Source organism: Aquarana catesbeiana, linkage group LG10 (genome assembly GCF_042186555.1).
Source record: "Aquarana catesbeiana isolate 2022-GZ linkage group LG10, ASM4218655v1, whole genome shotgun sequence".
In the NCBI taxonomy this organism is placed as follows: Eukaryota; Metazoa; Chordata; class Amphibia; order Anura; family Ranidae; genus Aquarana; species Aquarana catesbeiana.
In genome coordinates, this window is record NC_133333.1 from 14156719 (window position 1) to 14169991 (window position 13273).

The 13273-nt window shown below is 43.9% G+C and overlaps 1 protein-coding gene and 1 long non-coding RNA gene across 4 annotated transcripts in view; one reads left to right on the forward strand and one right to left on the reverse strand.

The window, feature by feature from the left end:
* Positions 1-13273, reverse strand: part of LOC141110362 (uncharacterized) — a 98669-nt gene that overhangs the window by 56384 nt on the left and 29012 nt on the right. The gene's annotated exons all lie outside the window — the stretch shown is intronic.
* The window catches only part of LOC141110366 (uncharacterized), a 419573-nt gene continuing 418483 nt past the window's right edge, over positions 12184-13273 (forward strand). The window contains exon 1 of the long non-coding RNA XR_012236281.1: positions 12184-12425. This is a non-coding gene — a long non-coding RNA (uncharacterized lncRNA). The remainder of the gene's footprint in view (positions 12426-13273) is intronic.

Consider the following 13273-nt stretch of genomic DNA (forward strand, 5'->3'; position numbering starts at 1 on the left):
TGTGCTTATTCTACAATAGTAGGAAGTTTGTTTCAAGCACGTAAACTAATAGCACAAAAATGGATTTCAGTATACCCACCAACAGTGGAGGAATGGAGAATGCAAATAAAAGAAACCCGGTTAAAAAGAGAAATATATTTTTTTACATCGAGGATGCCAAGAGAAATTTGAGATTATTTGGAGAAGATGGTTAGAAGTTTTAGGCCCCGATTTGGAAGGAGCTTTATAGTACGAGAGGGGATATAGAGAGAGAGGATGGAGCTTGGGAGTGGGGAATTCCCCCCCCCCTTTTTTTTGGGGTGTCTATGGTTTGTTTGATGTGATGTGTACCAAGTCTGTATCTGGACAGTTTGTATGTATTGTTTTTTGAATGTTTTTTTGTTTTATCTATTGTACTAAAGAAAGAATTTAAATAAAAAATACTGGATATAAAAAGGAAACCCTCCATTCCCGAGTGTTTCCGAGCCTCTCAGAGTAGTTTCCAAGTGTTTCCGAGTGTCTCCACCCCCCCCCCACCTCTGGCCACATGCGGTACTGCATACAATAGAAGTCGCTGTGGAACGAATTATCTGAATTTCCATTGACTTCTGTGGGGAAACTCGCCTTGGTATACGAGTGCTTTGGATTACAGGCATTCTTCTGGAACAAATTATGCTCATAATCAAAGGGACCGCTGTACATAACCCAATTTTTGCTTGTAAAACATAAAAGATGATGTCACGCCGAGTAAATGGATACCAAAAACATGTCACGCTTTAAAATTGTGCACGCCCGCACAACGGCGACAAACAACGTACATTTTACTATCCATCGGCGATGCTGTAAAAAGCCTTTATAGGTTACCACTTTAGATTTACAGAGGAGGTCCGGTTGTAGAATTACTGCCCATGATCTGATATTTGCAGTGATATCTCCCATGTGTGGGACGATTTGCGTGTGTTCAGGACCGAAGCACGCATTCGCCATTGCGTGCTAGCGGACGGGGGGGGGAGAAGTATAATTTATACTATTTTTACATTATTATTATTTACATTATTGTTGCTTTTGCATTTTTACATTTACATTTTGCATTTACATTTACATTTTTTTTATGATCACTTTTATTGCTGTCACAAGAAATGTAAACATCCCTTGTGACAGCAATAGGCTTGTGACAGGTATTGTTATGGAGGGATCTGTGGTCTATAAGGCAAATTGTTTTATAATATCCAAGTAATACAATTTTCTAAAAAAAATTCTGAAAATATTGTTTTTGATTGATTTTCGTGCACCTTAAAACTCCCGTTCTGTGCTCTTTGGGTATATACTGTCTTGTCATATTTAACCCCTTCCCGCCGACCGTACGCACATATGCGTACTCGGCTTTCCGGGGTTATACCGGGATGATGCCCGCAGCTGCAGGCATCATCCCGGTACCGTTGTTTACAGCGGGCGATCAGCTATCCGAGTATAACAACCGATGCGGCTAAAAGCCGCTCGGTTGTTATACCGGAGGAGCGGGAGGGGACATCCCCCCCTCCCGCTGCCTCCCGCCGCTGTTACCGGGCCTCCCGTGCGATCGGGAAGCCCGGTATCCAATCGAGTGCTTTCGGCGGTTGGGGGCGGGCTGGAACGAAGCTGTGAGCGGCTTCGTTCCAGCCTTCTTGTTGTAAACGCGGAAGCGACGTCATGACGTCACTTCCCGTTTACTCGGCTGCCAATGGCGCCGAATTTAAAAAAGTACACAGTATTCAGAATCGCCGTTTTCGGCGATCTGAATACTTTGAAGTGTAAAGGAGGGATGGGGGATCTTTTAGACCCCCGATCTCTCCATAAAGAGTACCTGTCACCACCTATTACTGTCACAAGGGATGTTTACATTCCTTGTGACAGCAATAAAAGTAAAAAAAAAAAAAAAAAAAATGTTAAAACACAATTTATAAAGTAAAAAAAAAATAAAATAAATTAAAAAAAAAAAAAAAAATTTTTAAAGTGCCCCTGTCCCCGTGAGCTCGCGCAGCGAAGAAAACGCATACGGAAGTCGCGCCCGCATATGTAAACGGTGTTCAAATCACACATGTGAGGTATCGCCGCGATCGTCAGAGCGAGAGCAATAATTCTAGCCCTAGATCTCCTCTGTAGCTCAAACCTGGTAACCGTAAAAAAAATTTTAAGCGTCGCCTATGGAAATTCATAGGTACCGTAGTTTGTCGCCATTCCACGAGTGCGTGCAATTATAAAGGGTTTGTTTGGTATCTATTTACTCGGCGTAACATCATCTTTCACATTATACAAGAAAATTGGGGTAACTTTACTGTTTGGATTTTTTAAAATTCATGAAAGTGTCCCTTTTCCAAAAATTTGCGTTTAAAACACCCCTGCACAAATACCGTGTGATAAAAAATATTGCAACAGTCGCCATTTTATTCTATAGATTCTCTGCTAAAAAAATATATATAATGTTTGGGGGCTCTAAGTAATTTTCTAGCAAAAAATATGGATTTTAACTTGTAAACACCAAATTTCAAAAATAGGCTTAGTCATGAAAGGGTTAAAAAGGAGGTGGTGCATTTATTAGAGTCTCCCAGCTCCAATATCTCTTTGATAAATTTCAAGAAAACAGTAAGGTTAGCCCAATTTTTTTTTATCATATTGTGAAAGATAATGTTACGCCGAGTAAATTGATACCCAACATGTCACGCTTCAAAATTGCGCCCGCTAGTGGAATGACGAGAAACTTTGACACTTAAAAATCTCCTTAGGCGATGTTTAAAAATTTTCTACAGGTTACCAGTTTTGAATTACAGAGAAGTTCCAGTGCTAGAAATATTGCTCTCGCTCTAACGATCGCGGCGATACCTTTTTTTGTTTTTTTTTTAATTCTTAGCTTAGTTACTAGGAAACTGGAAAATAACATTTTCAAATCCTAAAAGGATTTCCCTGTATAAAGTAAAAAAAAAAACAAACAGAAAAAAAACCCCATACTTACTAGTCCATGGAGTCCTGTGTTTTCGGGCTTGGGGGAAGGTTTCTCCCTAAACCACTCCTCTTCCGTGCCGCCATCTTGAATTCATTTTCAGCGCATGTGCAGACACACTTAAGGGATCTTTTGTGAGGTCTATGGGACCTGGCAGATCCCTACAGTGTGTCAGCACTTGTGCCGAAGCTCCTGCGCATGCACGGACACGCCACAGGCCCTGCCAGCAAGCTGGCAGAGATCCCACGCTGTGTTTGCGGCTGCGCATGCATGAGATACCGCAGGCTGCCTCCTGGGATGAGACAAGAAGTAGAACACGCACGATCGAGCACGTGCCTAGAAACGCCACAATGGATCTCAAAATGATCCTTGGTGGTCTTGCACATGTAAAAGCCACAAATGAATGCCATTCTGTAATAAAGTTGTCATTCAATTCATTTTAATTTTTAATTTTTTTACAAGCACTGTAAACACCTAACTATTACCCAGTATCGGCCTCTTGCAGTCCCTTTCCAACAGAGTTCAGACTGGGAAAGGGAGAAGCAGCACAAGGAGCCAATCAGTTCATGGGCTGACCAGAAGCACGCTGATAGGAGGAGAAAGCAGAGCAAATTGTGGACAAGGAAAGATTACTCCTGCGCTTGTGAGGATGTATTAGGTTTAAAATGGTAGTATTGTGAGCTGTAGAAGAACTGAAAAGGATGGTGTTGCGTGTCCCGCTGCCCAAAAAACTGACCCCGGGGTGGTCAGGGTAAGACTATATGGAGAAAGGTGGATGGAGGGCGCGTGATCGATTGCTCACATCAAAAAGTGTAAAATATATTCATATGAAATAAAAACAAATAGATAATACCAATACTACGTTTCATGCAAACAGGTAACAAAATATGTAAAACATGGAAATTAAAAATAGGTTAAAAATATCCACCTATGTCTGAGGCGGAGGGACAGCTGCAGACACACGCGGCTCCAGTGATTTCCACCCTCCTCCATCCTCCTAGAGTACAGGACAGCGCTCTCCCCTTAGGACGCAGACAGGCTGCAATCTCTCCTCCATCCAGCCCGTGAGACAGGACAGGTCCACACTACTCCACAGTCCCACTTCAACAATTTAAAGGAGAACACACGCACCGTCAACCTACCACCTAGAACGTTTGAACGTGGACTGGTAAGGAACACAGAAAAACTTACTTTTCATCTCAGGCTACACTTCCCAACTAGCCATCCCTTTTATGTACACATGTTGGCCTACCGGCCCATACAGACTGTGCCCTGGTTCTCAAAGGCTCTGATGAAGAGGTTATCCTCGAAACGCGTCAGCCGACTCTAACCACTCACCTCAACATGGGCTTGTGTTATTTTTAACCTATCGTATATACTCGAGTATAAGTCGTTCCGGGTATAAGTGAAGGCCCTAATTTACCACAAAAAAAATGGGAAAAACGTATTGACCCGAGTATAAGACGAGGGTGAGAAATGCACAGCTACTGTAAGTGGAAAAGAGGGTCAACAATGCCCATTTGCAGCCTCACTGTGCCCATTTGCAGCCATAGGTCTCCTGAACTTCAAACTCGGTAGTTAAGGGTTCCTAGATGCCCCCTAGCTGCAGCCAAAATTTGGGGTCTCTGAACCCAAAGTGTCCCGAAATGACATTGCTGCAGATGGACACAGTTGACTGAATTTGGGGCCCCGTATCTCGGGGCCACTTAGTGCTAAGAACCCCAAATTTGGTGTGCAAACCCGGTGGAACTAGCACCATAAAATATCCAAAGCTGGGGTTTCTAGCACCAAGTGGCCCCGAGATACAGGGCCCCAAAAATCAGTTCAGAAAATGTCAAGCACTTTTCTGCAGCAGAGAATGACATTTTCCGAACCGGATTTGGGGCCCTGTATCTCAGGGCCACTTGGTGCTAGGAACCCCAGCGTTGGATATGTTATGGTACCAGTTCAACTGGGTTTGCACTCCAAATGTGGGGTTCCTAGCACCAAGTGGCCCTGAGATATGGGGCCCCAAAGTCGGTTCAGAAAATGTCAAGCACTTTTCTGCAGCAGAGAATGACATTTTCCCGAACCGATTTTGGGGCCCTGTATCTCGGGGCCACTTAGTGCTAGGAACTTCAGCTTTGGTTATGTTGTGGTACCAGTTCCACTGGGTTTGCACACCAAATTTGGGGTTCTTAGCACCAAGTGGCCCTGAGATACGGGGCCCCAAATTCGGTTTGGAAAATGAATTTTTTTGCTGCAGAAAAGTGCTTGACTCCAGTATAAGTCGAGGGGGGCACTTTCAGCACAAAAAATGTGCTGAAAAATTCGACTTATACTCGAGTATATACGGTATTTTTAATTTCCATGTTTTACATATTTTGTTACCTGTCTGCATGAAACGTAGTATTGGTATTATCTATTTGTTTTTATTTCATATGAATACATTTTACACTTTTTGATGTGAGCAATCGATCACGCGCCCTCCATCCACCTTTCTCTATATGGAGAAAGCAGAGCGACAGGGAGATGAGTGCATCACTGTGCGGCTTCACCTTTCACTGTCCAGTCACAGATTGGGGGCAAGTCCAGGATGACCTGGGCTCTGAGGAAGCGGATTGAAAATGTATGTTTACTTTTCCTTCTTTTCTCTGAGGACAACTCTTTAGTCTGAGCTAAAAAAATATATTTTATTGTTATAGGTGTTTACCATTTAACGTTGCATCATTTTGTGTCTTTTTTTTATCTGCCCAGAGTTTGGCTTTACTGACTTTTCAGACTTGCCAAACTGACTGTATATCCCCTTCAGTTTATTTCCAGGGCTCTCTGGGTAATCAATTCTGCAGAAGCACTTTCACAATCTCAAGGTTATTTTGGTGCCGTCACCGCTTGGCAGCAAAATCAGCTGAACAACGATCCCTGTGCTTAAATGTCCTTCTGCCCTGGCTGGTGTCTGGTGACAGAGAGATGAGCTCATCACTGTGCTGCTTCTCTTTTCACTGTCCAGTCACAGGTTGGGGGCTCTTCCGGGATGACCTTGGGCTCCGAGGAAACGGTTTGAAAATGTATGTTTGCTTTTCCTTATTTTGTCTGAGGACAACTCTGGAGCTGAGAGTCTCGGCTAAAAATGCATTTAATGATGCATTCACTTATGTTTTTTCTTTTCATCTGCCTGGAGTCCATCTTTTTTTTGTAAATTCTTTATTTAAGAAGAGTATGCATGTGAAAACACAGAAACCATCACAATGATATGTATAGAGGTAACGAAAAACTCCCCCAAAGGCAATTAATAATACAATCAATGTAGTCATATAGTAAAAGTTTGCCATCTTTGGGGTTTCACCCAGCTGCAGAAGGATAGGGGGGTTCTGTATCTCACATGTCCATTTTTTACACGGCAAGCACTGTATTATATGTAAAAAGGGTTTAACAGGGACCACTCTGATCCCAGGGTCATGCGACCCATGATAAAAAGAAAAAAAAGTTAGCAGCAAAGAATAGAGAGGTAAGGAAGAGTAGGTAAAAAAAAAAAAAGGGGGGGGGGGGGACTCGCCCCTTCGTGGGCAGGGGGGAGAGTTGGGGAAATGCATGTACCTCTGTCCGGCCTCACCATCCCCATCCGGGGAGCGTAGAAAATCATTGTGTTACTGAGAAGTTAGATAAACAGCTCACTATATTCCTCAGAGTAAACAAATTTGTGCCAAAAAAACCCTTTTTTTTGAAAATTGCTCACTGAGGCCTTTCTCCGTAGCCACCACGTCTTCCATTACCTTTATCTCTGATGTCTTTTTCAACCATACGTCCACCGATGGGGGCTGTGTCTGTTTCCAGAGAAAGGGGATGCAGCTCTTTGCCGCTGTGAGCAGGAGGGGGGATAATAGATTTCCTGTAGCCCTTAGTAGGGATCTTGTGATGATGTAGAGGGAAGAATTCAGGGGTCTCTGGCACCTCTCGGTCGGTGAACTTTTTCACTATACGGCAAACTTCCATCCAAAAAGTCCGGAGGGCTCGACAGTACCAGATGACGTGAAGGAGCGAGCCAGTCGCCTCTCCACATCTCCAACACAGGTCCGTACTCTGGGGGAACATCTTGTGTAGTCTTTCCGGAGTATAATACCACCGGGATAGTAGTTTAAATACCGCTTCCTGGTGTCTGGCACAGATAGAGGTTTTATGAGCGAAAAAAAAGGGCCTGTCTGTTTCTCTGTAAATTGTACCCCCAGGTCACGTTCCCATTTGGTAGTATAGGGAGGTCTAAAGTCTGGGGGTTGAGCTATTAGTAGTTGATAGGTTAGAGAGATAGCATGTCTCAGTGGGGTTTGTTCCACACTCATCAGTTCGAAGGAGGTTAGTTGCCTCCTAAATGCCACCGGTGAGGGCAGGGAGCCAATAAAATGGGCTAGCTGTATCTTTTGCCAGAACGACAGTCCTGTCAGGGCTGGATCATCAGTGATTTGTTGCCTGTTCATCCACTGGCCATTGACAAGGAAGTGTCATGCCTGTGACCGTTCGACCTCCAGCAACTCTAGAACTCTAGAGTCCTTAAGTCCCGGAACAAAGGCCGGGTTTCCAACAATGGGAGTGACGGCAGCGGTGTGACTGAGAAGTCGCGGAAGGCTTTCCGGGCAATTTGCCATGTTTCTCCCACCGTAGGGTGGTTCAGTATTTGGTTTGGCAGGGGCTTTTGGCACCAGGGCAGCAACTCCAACCGGGTCTCCATTAGGATGTGTTCTATTTGTACCCACTGCTTCAGGGCTCCATGTCGACACCAGTCCAGAACCCGGGTCAGATGGTATGCCGTTAGATAAAAGTGAGCATCCGGCAAAATGATACATCCCCTCGACTTGGGAAGTTGCAGGATGGTCTGGGCCAGGCGAGGAGGTTTTTGGGCCCATACAAATCTGACGAAGGTTCTATTCACTTCTTTGAGGAAAGATGCGGGGATCCGTATAGGGAGTGCCTGGAAGTGGTACAGTAGCCTAGGCATGATGTTCATTTTTACTATGCCACTTCGTCCGAACCAGGAGAACATCCCCTTCTGCCAGTTCTGGAGATCTTTTTTTATAGCTTTTAGAGGGGGGGGGGGGGTTGAGGGGAAAAATTTCTACAGTTCTACCGGAGTCCAGCTTTAACATGTATCATGTGGCATCTTTAAACATGCCAGACTGGTTGTATATCCCCTTCTGTTTATTTCCAGGGCTCTCAAGCTAATCGATTATGCAAATTTCAAAAAGAGCTTTCACCATCTCAAGGTTGTCATTCTTGCAATATCGTCAGTTGGCATCGAAATCAGTAGCTCTGCCTGAACACCGAACCCAGCTCCTAATTGCTGGTGACAGAGAGATGACCTCATCACTACCTACAAAATTTACCTCATCACTGTGCTGCTTCTCCTTTCATTGTCCAGTCACAGGTTCGGGGATAGGGAGGAACTGTGCTGGTTCTCCTTTCACAGGGCTCTGAGGAAGTGGATTGAAAACATATGTTTCCTTTTCTTGTTTTGCCTGAGGACAACTCTGGAGCTGAAAGTTGGAGCTAAAATATACAATTAACATTGCATTCATTTGTGGCTTTTTATCTGCCTGAAGTGTAGCTTATCATGTATCCGTGGAACTTCACTCTCCCAATTAACATTGACTATGTTTAATCCTCATGCTGCTAGCATTAGGATATACAGTGCCTTGAAAAATAGTCACACTCCTTGAAAATGTGTCATGTTACAACCAAAAATGTAAATGTATTTTATGTGATAGACCAACACAAAGTGGCACATAATTGTGAAGTGGAAGGAAAATGATAAATGGTTTTGATTTTTTTTTACAAATACCGGTAAATACGTAAAAAGTGCGGCGTGCATTTGTATTCAGCCCCCTTTACTCTGATACCCCTAACTAAAATCTAGTGGAACCAATTGCCTTCAGGAGTCACCTAATTAGTAAATAGAGTCCACCTGCATTATATTTAATCTCAGTATAAATACAGCTGTTCTGTGAAGCCCTCAGAGGTTTGTTAGAGAACCTTACTGAACAAACAGCATCATGAAGGCCAAGGAACACACCAGACAGGTCAGGGATAAAGTTTTGGATAAGTTTAAAGCAGGGTTAGGTTATAAAGAAATATCTCAAGCTTTGAACCTCTCACGGAGCTCTGTTCAATCCATCATCAGAAACAGGAAAGAGTATGGCACAACTGCAAACCTACCAAGACATGGCCGTCCACCTAAACTGACCGGCCGGGCAAGGAGAACATTCATCAGAGAAGAGCCAAGAGGTCCATGGTAACTCTGGAGGAGCTGCAGAGATCCACAGCTCAGGTGGGAGAATCTGTCCACAGGACAACTATTAGTCGTGTTCTCCACAAATCTGCCCTTTATGGAAGAGTGACAAGAAGAAAGACATTGGAGAAAGAAAGCCATAAGAAGTCCTGTTTGCAGTTTGCGAGAAGCCATGTGGAGGACACAGCAATCATGTGGAAGAAGGTGATCTGGTCAGATGAGACCAAAATTTAACTTTTTGGCCTGAAAAGCAAAACACTATGTATGGGGAAAACTAACACTGCACATCACCCTGAACACACCATCCCCACTGTGAAACATGGTGGTGGCAGCATCATGTGGTGGGGATGCTTTTCTTCAGCAGGGACAGGGAAGCTGGTCAGAGTTGATGGGAAGATGGATGGAGACAAATACAGGACAATCTTAGAAGAAAACCTGTTAGAGTCTGCAAAAGACTTGAGACTGGGGTGGAGGTTCACCTTCCAGCAGGACAACGACCCGAAACATCCAGCCAGAGCTACAATGGAATGGTTTAGATCAAAGCATATTCATGTGTTAGAATGACCCAGTCACAGTCCAGACCTAAATCCAATTGAGAATCTGTGGCAAGACTTGAAAATTACACCGTCAAAATGGTTCCCAAAGTATTAATGCCCACCTATACATTGTTGACCACCACTGCGCCTCGGAGTCTACACACAATAAATTATTATTATTATTGTGTAATATGTGTTAATACAAATAATTACGCTCTAGCTGCCACTTTAAATAAAATATATCTATGTAGTGTTTTCTTCTATAACGTGTCAACCAGTGTTAAACCACACGCTGAATAAAACCGTGGCGCTCAATTCACACAGTGTGCTATACTTTTACCATGGCTAATTAAATACCAGATAAAGTATATACAATATACCTATAAATACACTGTGAACTATATATATACACATATATCTTCATATATGTGTAAAGTGAACACCAAGTGATATGTGAAAATCATGTGACAAGTTGTAAAGTGCAAAATCTCATTAAAAAAAATTAATAAATTAGTATAACAGTGTGAACCATAAGTAAATGAATTAATAAGCACATCAAATTATATTGGTGATACAGTCCATCAAAAATAGTGATATATCTTCCTTCCAACTTCCACCACACCCAGGTGTTGAGTGGACCCACTCCCGATGAAAAACTCACTCACCAGCTCCAATTGCCCACACTTGCGTGTAAGGCTTTAGTGCTTAATATTCCCAAACAGAAAGGATTAAGGTGATGAACCAGCCTTCCAAATGTATACAGTATATACACAATCCGTTCCACATGTGAATAAAAGAAAAGCTCCAATAGTGTAATTCGTACAACCAGTTTATTGAATAGCACACAAGCCAAATCTTCAAAAGTTAAACTCACACTTTTAAATAAAAAAAACGCTATGTGAAATTCCGCAGCAAACTGTGTTCATGACAAAATGTAGAATATTTCAAGGGATATTAATACTTTTTCAAGGCACTGTAGGTAAGTAAATATGGTATATTTTCCTGTTTTAAACTTTTTTTTTTACATTTCTTCACATTTACTTCCTGGTTTCTTACCTAGGCAAATTATGTCATACATCCAACATTTGTTGTTTGAAAGTTGGACAACAATTGTCAAAAGGAGCGTACTAACAGTAAAATTTTAGGACAACAGTCTGGCAACAGATAATTCCCTGCCAACAATCATACCGTGTGTACAAGGCTTAAGTCTCATGGTTGTCACTCTAATGCAGTCAACGGTTGACAGCAGGATCAGTGGCTCTGCTTGAACACCCATCGCAGTGCCTAAAGGTCCTTCTGCCATGGCTGGTGCCTGGTGACAGGAAGATGAGCTCCTCACTGTGCTGCTTCTACTTTTGTTGCCCAGTCACAGATTGGGGGCAGGGTGAGGGCCGCAAACGAGGAGTACTAGGAACCTAGGCGGATCGCAAGCTCAAAGTAGCCGTGGCGACCGTGACTTACATGTTTCACGCTCCTGCGCTTTATCAAAGATAAAGCTTGCGATCTGCCTAGCTTCCCAGTACTCCTCGTTTCCGGCCCTGACCCTGCCTCCTGGATTCAGTGCGTGCCATCCAGAGCGCCCTCCAGCACGCCAGATTCCAGCCAGCCTGATCAGCCAGCTCAACCGAGGTCGTTCTGAGGCACGATCTACAATACACCTCCTGGATCACAGCGAGTCTGATATCCGGAGTACAGCCACTAAGTGCACCTTAGAGAGTGGTGTCTCTCCACCTCTATTTTTCTCCCTGCACATTGAGCCATTGGGTCTGACAATTAGGATCGGAGCTTGGAGCACACTTGCTGACAATAACCCCTTGTCATCTGGAAGTCATGGTGGTATCGTATGTAATTTTCGGATTACTTCAGCCATGATAATGAGTTGTGCTTATGAAGTCTAATAATGTTATCATCTCATTTTTTCATTGACAATTGTTTTTAATTTCAAATCTCAGCATGCATCCAATATATGACCTTTATTGATTATACCATCAGCAATAGTTCTTTACTACTAGTCCCATTGAGTGCTGCATTTTTGCTTTGCTTGAACACCCATCGCAGTGCCTAGCTGTTCTGCCGAGAAAGTTCCGCTCGGGCGGATTAGTTCCCCCCTCTACTGCGCATGCGCAGTAGAATCCGGCGGAAATAGCTGAAGCGGAACAGCTGAAAATCAGCTGTACACGGCGCCTGTAAGAGGGCCCCTCGCGGGCTCGCTTCGCTTGCCACGCTTCGGGCACGGCCTCGCTGCGCTCGGCACTTTTAGATTCCCCCTCCAGGTCCACTTGGATGGTGGGGAAGGAACCTGGACCCAGAGCGCAGGCGCCGTGTACAGCTGATTGAAGCGTTTGAGCTTCGGCTATCTCCGGCGGCCGACAGTAGTACGTACTGCGCAGGCGCTGCGCCTGCGCAGTACAGGGGGGGAACCTATCTGCCGAAGGAACTTATTCGGCAAGACACTGGTTCACACTGAGGAGGCACAACTTGCAGCGCAAGTCGTCCCAGTGTGAAACAGCCCTAAATGTCGTCATTCTTGTCAGTGTCTGGATGAGGAAGAGTGTATTTCAGTTTTTACTTTTGTTGTGTCAACAGTTACATTTAGTTCTGTATAATAAAGGTCAGCAAAGGAGAAGTTAGTTATTGCCTGTGTTCAGAGGCACGGGATCCCAGGAGGAGAGCAAAAGTAAGTAATAAATGGCAAATGTACTAAGAAATTGATCTGTAGATGAAGGTGAATTCAGTGGGTCCAAGAAATGAGCAGTAAAAGGGAACTTGGGAGGATAGCTATGTGGGAGATGTCAATGCTGACCTATACTTAAAGGTGGATAAGTCTAGATCTGTCATTTTCATGCTGGCTTCACTGCTGGATTACAGGTCAGAGTTGTTTAGACTTCACTGGCTGGCTGCTTGTTTGCATGTCAACAACCCACCAGATTGTAAAGTGAGGATCAGGGTGACAGACTTGAAATCTAAGTAACCAGATTGCAGTGGCAGCTGCCATAGGGCTCTTTTAGCTAGGCACTAATGCTTACAGCCCTCCAAAGTGGATCACTTTTCAGAGGGTGGCATAGCCACAGTATTAGGGGCGTACCTAGAGCATTTGGCACCCAGGGTGGATCCTATATCTGGCAACCCCCCCCCGAACCACCGACTTTAAAATGTAAAAACACTCAAAAAAAAAATTGTTATGTTTTTAAGAATGTTTATTGCACAAATTTCACAGCCCCCCCATCACAGTGCCCCATGCAGTCTACCCCCCCTCTATAATCACAGTGCCCCCTTTTACTCTCTGCCTCCCCTGCACAGACCTAACTTCAGCATAAATCGATAGCTAATACTATTATCAATGTGTTTAAGTAAGAGATTGCAGACATACTACAGGAGATGGTCAGAGACTGAAGAAATACTACAAGAGATGGTCAGAGACTGCAGACATGATACAGGAGATGGTCAGAGACTGCAGACATGATACAGGAGATGGTCAGAGACTGCAGACATGATACAGGAGATGGTCAGAGACTGCAGACATGA